This window comes from Triturus cristatus, chromosome 9 (genome assembly GCF_964204655.1).
Source record: "Triturus cristatus chromosome 9, aTriCri1.1, whole genome shotgun sequence".
Lineage (NCBI taxonomy): Eukaryota > Metazoa > Chordata > Amphibia > Caudata > Salamandridae > Triturus > Triturus cristatus.
This window is the reverse complement of record NC_140592.1, coordinates 573,353,710-573,371,928: the sequence shown is the minus strand read 5'-3', so window position 1 is coordinate 573,371,928 and position 18,219 is coordinate 573,353,710. Positions and strand designations below refer to the sequence as shown.

The window sequence follows — 18,219 nt, the reverse complement described above, 5'->3', positions numbered from 1 at the left end:
ATTTTTGCATTTGGGATGATGCATCCCAAATGCAAAAATACCGGTCGCAAAGGGGCAGATTCTGAGAATCTGCCCGTTTGCGACCGGTTTTTACATTGATGCATGTGCCTGTAAGTGTATCTGCAATCGCAGTAAAGGCTGTCGCCACTGGTTTTGGGTCAAAAAGTAGCCTCAATATGACGGTGTTTAGTTCTATACGTGCTGTTCGGGCTTGGCATGTCACCAGCGAGCACGCCATAAGATAAATTGTGTGGTTTAAATGTGTGTTACATGTTCAGAAAAATCGGAGTGCAACCCGCCCAAGTATGATGATGTTGATGTTTTTGCCCTATCGGGTTGGCACCCACGTGAATCAAACAGATTTTCAACAATGGACTTTTGTGTAAAATGACGTTGTTTTTCCATGCAAGGCGGAACATCTTCGTTTGTCAAGCAACTTTATTTTGGAACAAGAATCAGATGAATACTGAAATGGCAAATCAAAACATTGGACATATTGGCATTTTTAAAGGAGTTATATCAATTGGTAGTGCACGTACTGTATGTGTTTAAATGTTCAACCAAATGAATCGCATGCATTGTGGGAGGTGTAGTGTCCCAGGGAGGTTTGTTCGATTCAGGTGAAAATCATTACGCGATAGAAGAGAGGAGGGATTAGAAGAAGCGCGGAATGTTTAAAGAGGATGGAGGAAATTAGAGATGGTAATCCTTTTGGTGAACGGGAGAAGAGGACGGTTATGTTTTAGCAGGTATGTGAAGGGGAAAGTGAGCGCAATTGGAAGGGTTGAGAATAACGGAAGGGGAGAGATTTCTGGGTATAATTTGGGTCCAAGGAGGATGGGCGAGGAAAGAAGTGAGAAGTGTGAATGTAATGGTGATGTAGTTATGGAATCGTTAGGGGTGAGGGTTCATGTAAGGAAGTGCAAGCAGGTGGGAGGAACGTTAGGAGGAGGAAGGTTTTGAAAGTAAAGGACGGGCACTATCGACTGAGGAAAACGGAGCAGCAAGGAAGAGGCCATAAAAAGAATGGGGGACATTAATTGACAGTTATTAAATATTTGGAGTTACATGGGGAAAAGAACCAAGTTAATGTAACTGGATTGACAATGTGCATCGTTATGGTATATATGTTGTTGCGTGCTTTTGGGTTTTAAACATATGTCCTATTGTTCATTTACAGTTACCCCTGACGAAGGGCCCTGAGGGGCCCGAAATGCATTGGGTTATAATAAACTGCTTTGACGAACGTTGCCTTATTACGTGTTCTTTGAAGAGGTTTGGATGGCCCACTTGGACATGAGAAATGTTGGAAATTGCACTTCCTTGCATGGGATGCTGTATGTTTAAAAGTAACAGAAGTGGAAAAACATGGTATAAAAGGAGACGGAAAAATAAACTAAAGAAGATGAAGGATTAAGTGTATCTGCAATCGCAGTTAAGGCTGTCGCCACTGGTTTTGGGGCACAAAGTAGCCTCAATATGACGCTGTATTGTCCAGTGCCTTTAAAATTAGATGTCAGTTATGACATTCTGATTTTGTTTAGGCACATCATGCGGATGGTATGTGAGTCCAGGACATGTTTCAGTAAGTTACAGTGTTTTACTGTCTTTACAGGGACACAATTGTTGTATGTGTTAGTTGTATGTGTACACAGCGTATGGTACATGAATGGTGGTCACACAGTTAGAATGCTAGTGATAACATGCTGTGATTCTAGAGTTGTACAGTACCTAGCGTTGCAATGTATGTCTCATTTTGGCATTATGCCACAGTTAGAGTGTGAGAGTCTGGCCATTTCACAATTCTGGTAACTGGACATAGGCCACATCATGCTCATGTGATGTTTCTTTTGATTCTGTATTGGTGCACACATGGCTGTGCGTTTGCTCCTACACCCAGAAATATGATGTACCAGACCAGAGTATGGTAAGCAGCAGGATGGAGATGCATGGTCTATCCTAGGCTGATGTTTGTTGCAATATGTTGTCCAAGCTTTTCCATGAGTATCTGTGCGATAAGTGAATTTGAGTGTGTCTACATGCCAGAGAGGATGTGTGACAAGCTAACTGTGACCAAGACACAATGCGTGGTACTTCAGTCTTGTGGTTTTGTTGTTTATTCTACTTGTTTTTTGCATTGTGACAAGCTTTATGTTGTTCATTTGATGAAACCTATTGTGTATTCTGATTTGACAAGGGTTTGTTAGTGTGTAATCTTAGGGATGTGCATAATAAGTATGTCTCTACTCTTTCCACCATACTGAGAAATTGGCTAGTGCATTTCACATATGGTCACTAGTTCAAAATGTTGTCGTTTCAGGTATATGATGATTCTCAGATGAGATACGACACGCCTAACATTGTAACTAAGATGGCAGACAGTTTGTATTTGCCAAAGGCTGTGATATTCATATCAGTTAGGTGACACACATGTGACCTAGCTACATAGGGATTAGGAGTTGTCATGATAGTCAGGAGTGGATTGTGCTTGTTGTGTTCAAGATATGTCATCTACTTGTTCAGGGACAATGCTGGGTGCTGCATGGTCTTTGTGAATCATTTATGATTCAGACATTTAGCCAAAGTCTATTCATTGCAAGGGGTATTTTTAATGTACATCTTTTTGACGTGTTTGGAATGCTAGACTATGTCAAGTCCTGTTAGTACATTCTGAGTGAATGACATTTGTCTGTGCTTGGTCATCCAATGCCCCTTCGAACTCCCTCATGTAACAAAGGGGAAGGTATACCTTTTCAGCATGACAATGCATGGCAACAATCTCCTTCTTGACTCAGTTCATGCAAGCAGTCTAAACCTCAGTCGTTGGTAACAGGAGTGGTGTAGGAGTCAATTTAGTGCAGGGTGTATGCTGTGTGCCAGTCTGGGCTGATGCTGCCTGTGGACAGCTGCCAAGGGCCTCACAAATGCTAATATCTACAGAGACTACAGAGCCCAGCAACAGAGTACTGACTTTAGTGGGCTTTCACTGTTACAAGCTACAGGTGGACAGACCCTCCCTTGGGTTTTCATCCATAGTGCATCACGGTTATGCACAATCAACGCACAGCATCCCTCTCCTGGGACTCTTAGGAATGGGCTGAGATGTCAATGTGCTCAGCCCAGCCCTCCAGTTTACAGACTGCATGAGAATGTTTAATGTGTTTCTTTTCATGTCACACTTGACTTGCTCTCACCCCTCACTCAGCGTACACAATGCATCGTCATCATTACGGCATGTGGTCACATCACTTGAGGGTGCTATGGATGTGAATGCAACCTGCCCCTGCCTGAATAAACATTGGGGAATCCTATGGTACGCCCCCACAACTGAAGTATGACAGCTATAATGGCATCTTAACACATTGGGCACTGCTCAACGGGGATGAGGGCAGAGTGAGAAGAGTGGAGAATGGATGAGATTTGGGATTTTTGCACACTTTCTAACTGACAATTGTTTTGTCGGTACAAGCTAGGACTATACAATTTCACTCACACATCATTTGTAGTTGAGCATATGATATGTGTGTATGCTATCATTTGTATATAGATGACAATGGAGTACATTTGAAATATGCTTGATGCTGGCCAAGATCACACAGGGATGAACCTGGAGTGTTGTTATGTCTAGTGGATTGCCCTGTACATGTGGTAAGTCGAGTGGACTGTGAGTGCACAGAAGAGGGAGGATATGGATGTTGTGATGTGAGTTCTAGCTGCACATGTGGTTTGAAAGGTTGATGTTGTATGGGCTGAGCTAGCTAAACAAGGGTAGAGGGGAGAGAGATTTGTGTTTCCATTTTTGAAATGGAGTCAAGACTCAGACGTAATAGGGGCAGTACAAGTAACAATTTTTATGAGAGTGAAAGGGAAGAGTTAAGGTCAAAGGCAGTTCTTGGATAGGATCCGTGAAGTATTCTCATCATTACAATGTGAATTTTTATAAATGCTGGGGTGTGGGAATCAGACCGTGGGACCTTGTAAAACTGGTTAAAGCATGGGTGAGGAATGCTAGGAATAGGGAGATGTGATTGAGGTAGAACCCGCCAGACAAGGTTAGAGGCTGGCAGGAGGTGAGAGCTGTAGTCTGTGGCACTACAGTGAGAAATGACTATGATAGAGCAGTGTCATTGAGAAAGGTAGTGGTTAATGTGCAGAGGTTAATAGAGGTATGGAGCATGGAACGGAGATGTAGATGTGACAGAGCGACAGTGAGACAAGGTTAAAGTTTTTATTTGAAACAAAGTGGATAGGTGTATGTCAAGGTTATACACAAGTTATGTAAATTAGGGTGATGGATGGGGAGATGCGAGGTGTTGGCCAGTAGATGGATGTTGCGTTTGAATCTGTGGATGCACTAGTTTCTAAAAATGACTATTAGTAGTCCTTAAGCAGAGCAGGGTGAGTGAATGGTGAGAGGCAAATTAATTAGGACAGATTCATTGAGCAATGTAAGTGTCTGGATGAGAGATGTGGTGAGGTGTTAAGTGTGAATGTCACAGTTAGATATGATGCTCCACTTTGTGAAAAAAAGTGTGGTCCAAGCCATTAGTGAAGGGCAAAATGGGGATGAGAGGTGTACATTTGTCATGATACAGTTGTTTAGTTCCTATAAACCTATATAGGATATGCACGTTTAGACAACATACACTGCGGGATTAGTGTCCAGTCTGATTCCAGACACCCCCATGAGTATGTTCGCCTGTATACCAGCTAGCTCACAGTGCCCCTGGAAACTCCTCTTAGCAAGGAGAGAATAGTTCCTGGCAAGTATCGAGCATGACAACTCTATCCCATCAGAGATCGTGGAAACAGTGCAATACTTTACGCTAAGTCACTTGTGCTCACTTTGTCTCAGAGAGAAACGCAGAATAAACAGTGGGGAAGTTTTTAATAAGCATTTATTGAACCATCGTCATTCTAGTGTAAAATAGGTGTGCTGAAACAACCATTAGACTGAAACTGATATAAATGATTATAAGCACTAACAGAGTAAAAGGATAGTAGATTCCTACCATGGTCCTAAAACAATGAATACATGCAAAAACAACAATTGATGGACAGAATGCAGAACAATGTCATACATTCACCCCAGTACAGAGATCTGGGCCTAAATCCATCGTTTTTTTGCTCAACATGACATTCCAGTTTGAACCCAGCCATATGCAAATCAGTCTTGACCCTGTGCCCAATGGGAGCAGTCCAGCCCGAACTGCCAGGCCAGGTCCTCCCTGGACTGGAAACAAGCACCCTAGGACCAGTTTCGGGGTTTCACCCCTCATCAGTCAGGATAGCTTGACTCCAGTGGCACGGAGAGCACGGGACCCATGTCTGGGTATACCCGTCCCACTCGGGGTGACAAATGCAAAAACAACAATTGATGGACAGAATGCAGAACAATGTCATACATTCACCCCAGTATAGAGATCTGGGCCTAAATCCATATTTTTTTTGCTCACCATGCCGTTCCAGTTTGAACCCAGCCATATGAAAATCAGTCTCGACCCTGTGCCCAATGGGAACAGTCCAGCCTGAAGTGCCATGCCAGGTCCTCCCTGGACGAGAAACAAGCATCTTAGGACCGATTTCGGGGTTTCACCCCTCATCAGCCAGGATAGCTTGACTACAGTGGCATGGAGAGCACTGGACCCACGTCTGGGCATACCGTCCCACTCGGGGTGACAATGATTATAAGCACCAACAGAGTAAAAGGATGGTAGATTTCTACCATAGTGCTAAAATGATGTACACAGGCAGGTATAAAAATGCATGACAATAAAAATGCAAACTCCTACGAGGCAAACCTAACTAGATGTACCTAAGTGTACCTCGCATGTATGTAGGTGTAAAGCCTAGAATCCCTTTAGGATAAAGTCAACCCCATTACCTGAAGTGAGAGGCAGTGGGACCCCATCTTGGTCTCGAGAGGGACACCCCACAAGGGATGTCAGACCACTGCGAGCTGGAGTGTCTGCGTGCAGGAACCTCAGCGTCTCTTGTCAGTGTGTCAGCATGGAAGTCCTTTTTCTCCTCTCCGTGCCTCAGCAAAGATATGGTGTATATATACCCAAAGTAATACCCTCAGGGGTTCTACCTTGCTGTGTCATGTCGGATTTAGGATGACGGAAGGAATGACCCTTATACACAGATATTATGCAGGAGATGGTAGTCCTGCTAAGTTTCCAAGAATCCTCATAGATAATGGATGAAGCTAGTTTTCAGGGAAAACCCCACATCTTGTAAGCAGTACCGTAATTAGGTAAAAGGTCAGTCCCAAGAACCGTTATGTAGTGTAATGGTAGGGGAGATTATAGGTGAAAGATTTGGTGGCTCCCTGAGTTTATATTGGGGTATGTATATGAAACATAACAATACGTTTGGCGTCTGCTGAGGAGGTGATGAGTACAGTACAATGTGTACATAGCATGAATGGGAGAGGTGTTGTCTACATAGTGATGAAGAGTGGTGCTGGGAATGTAGGCGTGGATGTAAGATCTGAACCACCAGAATGAGAATGTGAGAGTCTGGGTGGAAGAGTTAGAGTACAAGGGTGGAGCTTGGAGGTAAGAAATGGTATTAAGTATGTCAGCACCAGAGGGTGATTGTGAAGAGCTTGTGTATGACGGATAGGTTGAGAAATTACCATGTACTTTGAGGTGGATGTGAGAGGGGTCAGACCAGCACAAGTAGCGAATATGCAGGCAAATAGGTAATCTTAAAGTGTACACATGGAGAAGATAGGTGGATGTAAGTATGCAAAAACAGTTGACAGATGAAATTTTAGGATGTTGTTGACATGACCGCTAGGAGAACACTAGCATATGCAAAACATATTGACATCACAGGACACATTCCCTCCACCTAGCCTTGCCTTGGCTGAGTTGTGTGTGGGCATAACTGCCAAGTAACCCTTTGTAGATATATATTGTTACTGATTGCTCAGTCTTTTCCTTGGATACTGCCCTGGGATGGAGGTGTTGAGGGCTCATGTTTACTTTCATGAGGCAGAAACATTGAATGGCAGTCCATTGATTAGAGCCCGCTCACATGAAAACTACAGGATGTGTGTTGGTGGCCCACCTGGTGGCAGACTATACCTGAAATGCCTTGCCGCACTTACCAGTACACTTCACACACACACGGGTACTCATGACATTCTGACTTTGAATGTCAGAGGTATGGGGACGATAAGGAAGAGACATGCATTGTGATGATTTATCTGTATGTGCTGGGGAAAAAGCATTGCATTGTAACAAGAGACACATGTGACACCAGAACATTAAACTCAGTTCCAGAACTGTTTGTAAAGCCAATATTTTTGCCTAATCTACTCTGGTTTGGAAAGGGTAGCCCTTGCATGGGTCCGTAAAAGGGCTCAACTATCCCATTTAGCCCATTAGACAATGTTTCTGTGTCAAATGTGGACAAACTGGACTTCATTTTGCACCTATCCTTCAGCCGCACAAGATGTACCCATATCCCCTGGCTTGAAGATGGCAAAGTCAATTGAGTCCAAGAGCCACAGATTAACCGCTCCCCCTCCCTAACCCCAAGGTATCCTCTCCAATGCTGGCAGAGTGCCTTACACAATGGGCAGCGCACTGGTCCCTCCGACACCGTTAGTGTGAATAACATTCTCAGAACATAACCCAATACACGTACACATTGGGTGTAGTGTGCAGCACCACCCAATCCACACATGCTGACTGCATCCTACGTTGTTGTTGGCCCATGTATTTTGCTCATTACTGAGGGACTCCGTCTCCAAATATTTCAATGACAACTGGGACACAACCACTTCTAGGTGGTTGAAGCTGGAAGCACTGAAAGTAGTACTGAGTGGCGGGTGCATGGGGCTTGGGTGTGGGCTAGGGCCCGTATCCACAGGGCTTTGATGTAAGCAGAGGCACCACTAAGTCAGCAGGAGACTGCGGTCCAGTTGCAGGCTGGAATGTTACCCACATTGACAGATGCTTAAACACACCACACCCATCTAATTGAGCACTTTGTTGCTTTTACTTTGCAACATGACAAGCTGGAAGGCATATGGAGGGAGATAAGTCAGGGCAACTCCTGTGTATGCCTCCTCTGTTGCTTAACAACAACCCAGCAGATGACGATGATTAGGGATCACCGCCCCCAGGTGCACAATAGTCAGGCAGCCATCCATGAATCCTTCACAGTGTATTGTTGTGGCCGATACATTCCCCCCTAGTCTGAACTCAAGGTAGGTGTTTCCTAATCCCTGACTAGATTGAACCTACCTGTACTTGATCTGGCAGCACGTGCAGTGATCAACAACCTGTTGGCTGGTACCAGAGTTACACAGAGTGATTATGCACACTGCCACATTGACGACTAAGGTGTTGGACAGCCTCCCGTCCAGGCTCGACAAGGCCTATGAGCTTGTACTTGTCCACAGGTGACTGAAGCTCTCTCCAGCAACCTTGAAGGATTGCAGACAACCACAATCCATGTGGAGATCTTTTTTGTGTCCATTGTTAAAATCCAACAGTGACCTGGCCGAACTGATGTCCTACATTCCTTTGTCCATGCTTTCAAGGAATTTTTAATCCTTTGTACAGTAGCAGCACCTCACCTGCTGGTACACATACAGCATCTAGTGCTTGGTGTACAAAAACTTTCTATCCTTGATAGATCCATGACACTTAAAATTCATAACCAAAATAGGGTGCTGTTTCTGGTCTAGGGGAGGTGTCCCTACATAGCCTGCTTAGTACTGGAATTGGTGAAGGCATTCCATACCGTTGATTGGGTATACCTGTTTACCACTCTGTCTAAACTGGGCATTACAGGGCAGCTGCAACAACACATATGTCTTTTTTATACCAAGCCAACTGCCCAAGTCAAGTTTTTTAAGAAACCTGTCACCCTCTTTTAGGTTGAGCATGGGGAATCGTCAGGGCTGTCCCCTTTCCCCACTGCTCTTTGCCGTGTAGCTGTTTTCCCCACAAATTTGTCAGGGGTGGTAAGCATGGTTAACCCCTTCCATGCTCATGACGGAACGGTTCCGTCATGAGCGTCGGTTGAGCTGTGCTCATGACGGAACCGTTCCGTCATGAGCCCGCCCGCGCAAGAAACGGTCAGCACCGCGGCGGAATTTGCGCCGCATGGAAGGGGTTAACTGGGCCAAGTGTTGTGTTTTCCCCCTCTGTGTGGAGTATCTACCACAGGGGGTGAAGGCGGTTGAGCAGAGGGTGATGCATGAGCTTCGTGTGTTTTTGTACTTAGTGATCTGTAACTGTCATGTTGCAAACAATCTATCTCATTTTGTAAATCTGAGCAGGGCCATATCCTCCTTATGTCCACAGATGGATTTGTTTTAGCACTCTCCAAGTTACAGGCCAAGGATGTCTTTCTCTTGCCAGAATGGTAATGCTCCCCTACATCTTGCAATTTTACTATCACCTAGCAATGGCTGTGCCTCATGCCACCTCGAGGGAGTTGAACACCGGGCTGCAAGAGTTGATCTGCAAAGGTGGCAGGATAAGCGTGGCTCTGTGGAGGCTGCATCTGCCTGTGTGAAGGCTGTCCAGGGTGTGGATTGTTTATGGGATGTTATGTGTCAGCCGGCAATACCCGGTGTGCTGTTTGGCTGGGAGGCAGTTGTACAAAGTGTTCATGTTCCTAACATGCAGGGTACAGGAATCTGGCGGGAACAATGTTGCTCCCTAGAGCACAGCTCCCCTGTGGAGCTGACAGCCTGGTGAAAGTGGCATCACTTTATAACTGTTTGAGCTAAAAGTGCCTATGGCTACTTAGCGACATGATCCTGTAGTCTCCGCCTATTATTCTTCACGTCCTAGCACTTTTCAATAGAAGCATTGTTGGGAAGGACTGACAGCTTGGAGGGACACAAGATTGAGCACAGTGGGGGACCAATTCAGGGTCCCGGAGAACATTACCTCTGGCCAGTTGTGGGAAGATCCTGACATTCCAGGAGGCCATTTCTTGGCACATGGCACACTGATAGCTGATATGGGACACAGGTGGAGAGTCACAGACACAGAGATATCGATACCCCGGCGTTGTACGATCCATATCTTAACTGATGTTAAGGCTTAACAAGGCCTCAGTGGTCCACCACTAACTTCGTGGTTCAGACCGACCTTTGCTATTTGCTTGCTATTCGACTTCCGGCCATTTGTGCTTTTCCACTTCTGACTTTGGAGTGGATTCATACAGTTTCCTTATAAATTTGGCTGACGTGCAGTACACATCTTTTTCCGTGTGTAAGTACATTTAACGTTGGGTCAGACTTTGCTGGGTACAGTTTCTCTGACCTACTACGATGTAAACGCTCAGTACCATCTTACTGTTGCTGCTTGTCGTGAAAAATTCTGTAGGATGAAACACATGTCAGCTGCCTCTGTGCTTGATTGGTGTTACAAGATTGGACAATATACACCACGTTTGAGAGAAGAAAAGACATTCCGGATTGAATTTGTTTATACATTTTTTTGCTATGAGTCATCATTACTGTATGGAGTATTGACGTGTGCTTGGGTACTCTTTTGTGTGATTAAGTCACAGACACTCAATCGGCGCATCGCCCCTCACCCACGCCCTGCATGTCATGGGTAGAGTTTGGAGACTGGTGACCTTATTTGTTGATGTGTTTGAACACATGAAGAATGGCCCACTGTCACCTGCCTGCTGGCTATGGGACACTGATATATTATGAGCCCTCATGGGCGAGGAATGGGAATACAATAGGCACTACCGATGTACAGTATCTCATTTATTTGAGAGTTTTATACCGAGGTAGCTAGACCCGAAGGTATCAGGGCGCTTTACAACAGTAAATGTTCACATCAAAGATAACAAGTCTATACAGAGCATCTGACTTAGAGCGCTCTACAACAGACATGAAGAGATCCACCTTCTTTTTTAGGTCGAGTATTTGAGACCTCTTGTATATACTTTAGTATATACTTATATGTGTATGTCCTTTGTGGGCTCTGGAGATCAGCCCTAGGACTTGTCTGCTTCCGCTTAGGGACTTTTGTTTCTGTTCAACTGCCTCTATTTAACAGTCTTGATAGAAAATGACCAGTAGAGGTCAGTAAAATATTAGAACTGCTTTCTGCTGAGGGACTTTCTGTTTTTAATTTTTCTGGCAACTGCCTCTATTAAACTTTCTTGATAGAAAACGACCAGCAGAGGTCATCAAAATACCAGAATCACTTTAGCATTCTCTAGATTCCAGTCCATAGACATTGTCTTCCACGAGCACCAGTAGACAATAATATTTTTTTCAAATCTTGTATTTTCAGTGATATGACCACCGAAGGCCCTGATTTTATATTAAAAACAGAGCTTTGGACTATACCATTTCCTGCTAAAAGGCAATATTTCTCTCCACGTGTTCCCATACCTGGTGTGCCACGCAGTTTGGTGCTTACTTTCCCTCCATGTTAAAGAACAGTAGGTGTTTCAGCACCCAGGCTAATGTGCTGCACAGCTAAAAACATATAAGTTCCCAAAGGCGAGACGATTGCATTGCAAATGCTTGTTCTTCTCTGTTAAGCACTCTTTGAGAGTTCATGTCTTTTCTTGCACTGTTCTGTGCTGCTTGCTCTCACTTAAATACTACCCTCATTGCATCCCCTACTCCTTGCGGTCCTTCAAATAAAATATTTGCTGGCGAGTACGCCGCTACATGAAAATCCCCTTTGTGTTAAATAATTTTGAGATCAAACAATACACTGGAATAATCATTTGCATGTCAGCTGCACACATAGCAAAAAAATACACCTTTGTGTTTTGAGACAACAGTATGCATATGAGCATAGAAGACAAAACCGCATTTGCCTTACACAAACACCACTTTATTATTTCTACCCATAAAACCTCATCTTTTTATATATTTTCTCCTGTGCAACCTGCATAGGTACCTGGAAAAAATTAAATAATAGGAGACCCCAAGTTCAGCTTTATTCAAGGAAAATTCCCTGCAGGAACATCTTCCCAACAATGTGAAGTGGACTCTTCAGTGCAGCAATAGCAGGTGCCTGATCCAAATGTCAGAGGGGTCACCAGAGTCTTGTTGATCAAATTCTTCCCTTTGACAGTAAGGGAAAATATGGCCCAGTCCGTACCATTAGGGTGAAGCAGAGTCAAATATTCATGCAGACCAGACCACCCACAGTCTAACTGCTGGTTGGCAACACCCTTTTTGCTACACTGCCACCTTGAGGTGTGATTCTCATGCACCCTTCCTTGGCACCACAGCCTATTCTTTGATACTGACCCTGATATAGATTAAGTTGTGGGATGTATGTGTTGTAAAGCTGATGGATGCATACAATACATTCTAAGAAGCTTTTATAAGTGTATTGTAACACCACCATTAAAAGTCTTCTGTCACAAACAATACCCAGCTCAGACTTACAGGGATACAGTCAAAAGGTGGAAAAAAGGTGGAAACACTTTAATAAGGAAGGCCCTAGAAATTGAAAATGTACAGGCAAAGCTATGACCAAATTATAACACACCTCCACATGGTGGCAATCACATTCATCACAATACCAAAGAACAATAATAAGAAGTAGCACAACAGCAGTAAATTGAAGCAGAGTGTATCATACATAATCATAATGCTGAAGTGGCAATTAGCATTCCCATGTAGACTACCCAATATTGGTAGAGGCTCTGTCTGCAATGCCATTACCCTTGATTTTCATTGCCCATTCCCTACACTTGGCCACTATACTTTTGATTGTTTCAGATCTTCTGCCCTTTATTTGCTGTTATACTCCATGTCACTAATTTATTCAAGAAAGCATTTTGTTTCTTTCACTGAAGGTGCTGTGTGCAACAAGGTTCCTTGAAACTTGAGACCACGTTGGAACATCCACAAATATCCCATGTCATCAACAAACCACTCGGGATGATTATATTTAAATCATATGACTGTTCCAAAAAGTGCCAAATGTGGTAAGACTGGGGTGCCCAACATTTTTAGAAATGTACTCCTATATAAAGCATTCCACCCGGATTCTCAACTTCTATCATAGCTTTAACATTGTACAAGACAAATATTTCCTTTTTGTAGGGTATGAATGATGAACCATCAAAGTGACCAACCTTCTCAACACAAGGAGTAACATGGAGTCAAAACACCAAGCCTAGAGGCCACACACTTACATCCCTTAGCACTGGATGCTGAAGGCTAATATCAGCAAAATAACTAAAGTCCAGGGTGGGCATAGCAATAATGTGGATTGCCAAGCAAAGTCTATTTGGTTGTTCGAATTTTAGTTAAAAAAGGACATATTCCAAAACAGTAAAGGCTTACAAAAGAAAGCCACACACATTTTTTTAATAGTGTCCATTAAATGTCCATAAAAAGAAACCTCTCCAGTGAGGGAGACTGGTTTGAGTATCCACCATCTGGTTTCTCTGCAATATGCGGGACGTCTGTTTCTTCTTCCCAAGATGGAAGGTCTGAAGGTCGTCCATGTGCTTCTTATGATGCTCATTTCCAGCTGCACTTCGACTTGGACTTGAAGCATCCAACTTTCCTGTTCTGAGGAATTCCCAAGCGCTTTCGATCCTCAAAAGATGGACCTGCTATATTGCTTCAAAGCCGTGCGGCTCGTGTCTGTTAGTTCCTCGTCAAAAACAGAATCTTTTTTCTTTGACCTATTTTTCTGCTTTGTGTCTTTGGGCTCATCCTCTGGCATGTCTCTTGCTCTCTTGGGCCGCAAACACGTTTTGCCACTCGCTCTGCATACTTTTGTGGTTTTTATAATTTCAAACTGTGATCTTTCCTCCGGTGTCATTTGTCCCTTCTTTTTGTTCTTCTCCGTAAACGTCTTTCGTTTCTTCTTGCCTCCCTCAATCTTTTCTAAAATTTTGAGATCACATCTTGTGGTAGAATTCTGGCCTTCACTGGAGCTTGAGCCTTCTTCACAATCTCCTTCAGCATTTCTCTTTCCTCTTCCCCCCACCAGAGAGACTGAGCAGCCAGCTCGACCTGCTCGTGCTGTACACCTGACACGGTGCACATAGTGCTTCACAGTGTTAGGCATTGTGAAGTTAATCACTGTTTTGTCTCCATGGATATCAAGACCACGAGCAGCAACATCTGTGGCCACCATAATATCAATTTGCTCATCCTTGAAGAGCCTCAAAGAGTCTAGTCACCGTGTCTGGGAGAGGTTGCTATGCAGCTTGTCAACTTTCAGACCCATCAGCCCCAGAAGGATGAGCTTGCGGTGAGCCTGTTTTTTTGTCTGTGAGAAAAGCATCACATGGTTGGGGAAAGTGTGAGTCAAAACAGCTGACACAACAGCCTCTCTGTCCTCCTCCCTATTGGGGCGGATCCGGATAAACAGTCAAGCATGTAGTGGTGCCAGTAAACTCAGCCAGGTGTTTGTTACTGAATGCACCTGAATGCTGAGCTCTTGAGTTGGCACTAGGACATGGGTCACAGGACCCTTGGGTGGTTTGTAGATCAAGCGCTCAAGGACAGGCAAAATAAAAGCTGTGGTTTTATCTGTTCCAGTAGCTGCACATGCACAGATATACTTTCCCAATAGTCCCACTGGAATGCATGCCTTCTGGTTTGGGGTTGGATGTTTTGAAGCTCATAGCTGTGATAGCCTTTAGCAGAGGTCTTGAGAGGTTCATGTCCTGGAACGACACAATGTCATCCAACCCAGATGCATCCTCAAAAAATCCTTTAGGTCCTTCTGCACTTCCCTTCTTCTTCTCACTACTTCTTCCTCTTCCGCTCCTTTACTTTCAGAGTGTCTGCTTTCGTCAACACGCTGTCATCTGCGGAAGAAAATTCAGATTTAGAATCATCGTCCTCCTCATCTGCTGCCATTTCTTCCTCCTCCTCCTCATCATCTTCTTCCATGCCACTTTCTGTCTCCTCTTTTTCTTTTTCCTCCTCCCCCTACTCACTCTTTACTTCCTGATCTTCTTCATCACCTCCGCTCTTCACACACTTGGCCTTTTAGATGACTTTTTTTTGCACAGTTTCAATTTTTTCATCCAATGTTGTTGCTGCCGCTCTCTTCTACAGCTGGCGCATAACATCAGCCACCAACCAGTTATCCTCACTGAAGTCTGCGCTTCTCTGCTTCTGTTTCTTTTGACCCAAAACAATGAGCTTATCCTCCTTTTCGCCAGAATCATACTCGCGCTCTTCGGGCACATCTTCCCTCTCCCCAATGTTTCTGATCAGATCCAGATCTGTGAGCCGGGGCATCCTGCAATAACAGTTTCCCCTCACTTCACCTTCTGTTACTTCTCTACACTCTGGCTCTCTGTGACACATGAGCTAACTATAACTTGCGCCCCGCCATACATTGCTTATGACCTCCCATATCACATCACTCATGACATGCTCTATGACATAATTTATGACATCACTGATGACTCTCAAATGACATCATTGATTACATCATCTAAGCTTTGTTCGTACACTTTACTCTATAAACTAGTATTGCATTAGAGGTTTGAAAGTAGGTACAAAATAGCTCAGAATAATATAAAGCATAATTAATGCCATCACAGATACAAGCCCTCAAGTGTAGCAAGCACGTGTTATGGGTAACATTGAACCTATACCATAAACTTCAAGGGTAGCCTAGTTCACATTAACAATCAACCACAGATACATGGGAAACCCTCATTAAACACGGTGTTCAATATGTATACAACTATGCAGAGAAAGCCTGGTTGCTCAAAATACTCAACGTCTGTTCCAAAAGGAATGCCCTTCTATGGACGGCTTCTATCTGTATCAAACCCCTCACAGTCACCAAACCTACATTGAGAAATGTAGTTGACAGGAGTAGAAAAGGTGGTACTGAAAACAGTGTTTACTCTATGGTGAGAGTTTACTCTGTACCACACTGTTTGCAGACAGAGAAACTCTCAGGAGAAATATACCACAGAGTAATAAAAATGTTCTAGTAACAACAGTGTACCCTCTTCAAAACACTCGTCAGAAACAGATACTATTAGCTTAAAATAACCAAGGTCTGAAGGTGCGAAAGATCATACAACTTGTAGCCTTTATGCTGTGGTGAAAACGTTTCAGATAGCCCATCTTCTGAAACAAAAGAAACACATATACATAAGTTAATACCTGGTGCACACACTTTTCTACAATTGTGTCTAATAACTCAAGGCTGCATACACTGCTTAGTATCTACTATGTAGAATATTTGCCCTGTTAGATGCCAAACTCCAGTCCATTCCATTTGACATCTGGCACGAGGCATGACTCACCTCAGCTGTCTGACCCAGAAAGTTTGTGTCCTGCCAAATGTGCACACAATGTAATGCACCGATTTTGTATAAGATACATATGTTCTGGGCATACCTGTATGCTGCAAACATGTGGTCCAGCATTACGGATGTACTTTGCCCAGTGAGGGTTTGATTCAATCTTCTTCCACCGGAGGGGATGCTGAGAGGGATATTCATGCAGATTATTTTTTTAAAGGTATTTAAGGAAAGTATGGATTTGTAAAAGCTCATCACACGCCAGGCCATTTGCATGTATTGTTCGGCCAATGCAGTCCCAACACTGCAACACTTGGGCGCAGCAACTTGCTAATGGTGTAGGGCTGTGGCTACTGCACAGCGCAGGGATTGAGTTGTGTGCCTCCATCGGATTGCTATAGCTAAGCTATAAGACAACTTGTCCCAGGACTTGCAGGAGGCACAGGAAGAGCCACTGGATGGGTGAAGGACTTTTAAGGGTCAGGGTCAGGGCCACAGGCACGTGGTCATGGACCTATCAGAGGTGGTCCAAACATGGCTAGATGAGGGGGCTGCTCTGTCGTGTGAGGCAGACTGGCTGCCTGACATTTCCTCCTTCGTTCACGTGTAGGGTGTCTCTTAGAATTCAAATATGCTACAATGTCAACTGTTGACAATGGCTATTGTACTAGAGGCCACGGTCTCACCCCCCCATGTGTGGACAGTGAGGTATGTCGGATGCTGACCTTCTAAAAATGCCCATGATTCCAGTGTGCATCTCTATCTTGTCATGGTTATTGTGTTGTTCAATTTTTTACCATATGCTCCTGTTGTGATACGCTTGACTGTTTGGATTTTGAAATGTCAAGTGCAGGTACATGCATTGAGCCATATGCCTGCAGACGCAGTTCCCTGTCTCTTTCTTTTGTATGTAAGAAATTGTCTTAGATTTGAGATGTGTGTCTTCCTTCCACAAGGTTTTGGATTATGAACCATCCTTTATGTGCCTGCAGATTTGAAGCCTGCTGTATATTCCTTTATACCTTTTGAGTGCTGTAACTGAAAGTTGGGCATTTCGATTCCATGTCCTAACTGTACAAGTAGGTATCCTAGCTCATGCCCCGCAGGCTGGCCTCAGTGAACAGTGGTGGAGGAATGGCACATGTGGGTGTTGAAACTGGGCTTGGTAAAGCATATGGTGCCCCAGGATAGTTGTGTCTCAATGTCTTTGAGTGAGGTGTGCATGCAAGCAGACCTGGGTGCATGCTAGGGATTGTACGTAAGGGATTCATCTGTCGAGTCCTGCTCTGGATCTTTCACATGTTGTGATTCTTGTCACATCCAACATCCCATGCAGGTTGTGATTCCCTATAATGACCTTGCTACCTGCCCTGCAGTGAGGCTGAGATAATGGAGAGTGGAGGCTTTAGTGGATGCCTGCTCGTACACTGCTGTACACATAAGGACACAGGATGTGGGACTGCGCGATTGGGCTGATGGAAGAGTGGCAGGCCAGTTGGACTGTATTAGTCAATTTGGTGTTTAGAGTCATGCATTGATCTGTCAATAAATGGTGCATCAAGTTAAGTGAGGTGCGAGATTGTAAGCAAGCTTGTCCTAGCTTTTCCATCTGCATGTGTGGATGTACTGTATTGCTACTTGGTAGATTAGTCATTTATTTTGACATAATTTTCTTGTGAGGTTTATACATGTTGTTGGGTTAATTTCAAGCTATGCAGACTAGATAAGGTGCTTCTTGCTATGGTGTTTGAAAAATAGCAAGGTGATTATGGTAAATGATGTCACTTCCTGCAATGTGACTTTCTATGACATGAGATCTTGTGGTATTTATATGCGTTTCTGATATTCAGGTTCTGCCCGGGGTAATGATGAATGTAGGTGCAGCCTTTGTTTCTGTGGACATACTTTTGTGAGTCCATTGATGTTTTGTTACCCTGTAATGTTTTGTTGTGT

At 44.0% G+C, this 18,219-nt stretch overlaps 1 pseudogene; it reads right to left on the bottom strand.

Moving 5' to 3' along the window:
* Positions 1-13,577: 13,577 nt before the first annotated feature.
* Positions 13,578-15,241, bottom strand: LOC146798335 (putative ATP-dependent RNA helicase DDX27 pseudogene; annotated as a pseudogene).
* Between the last annotated feature and the right edge of the window lie 2,978 nt (positions 15,242-18,219).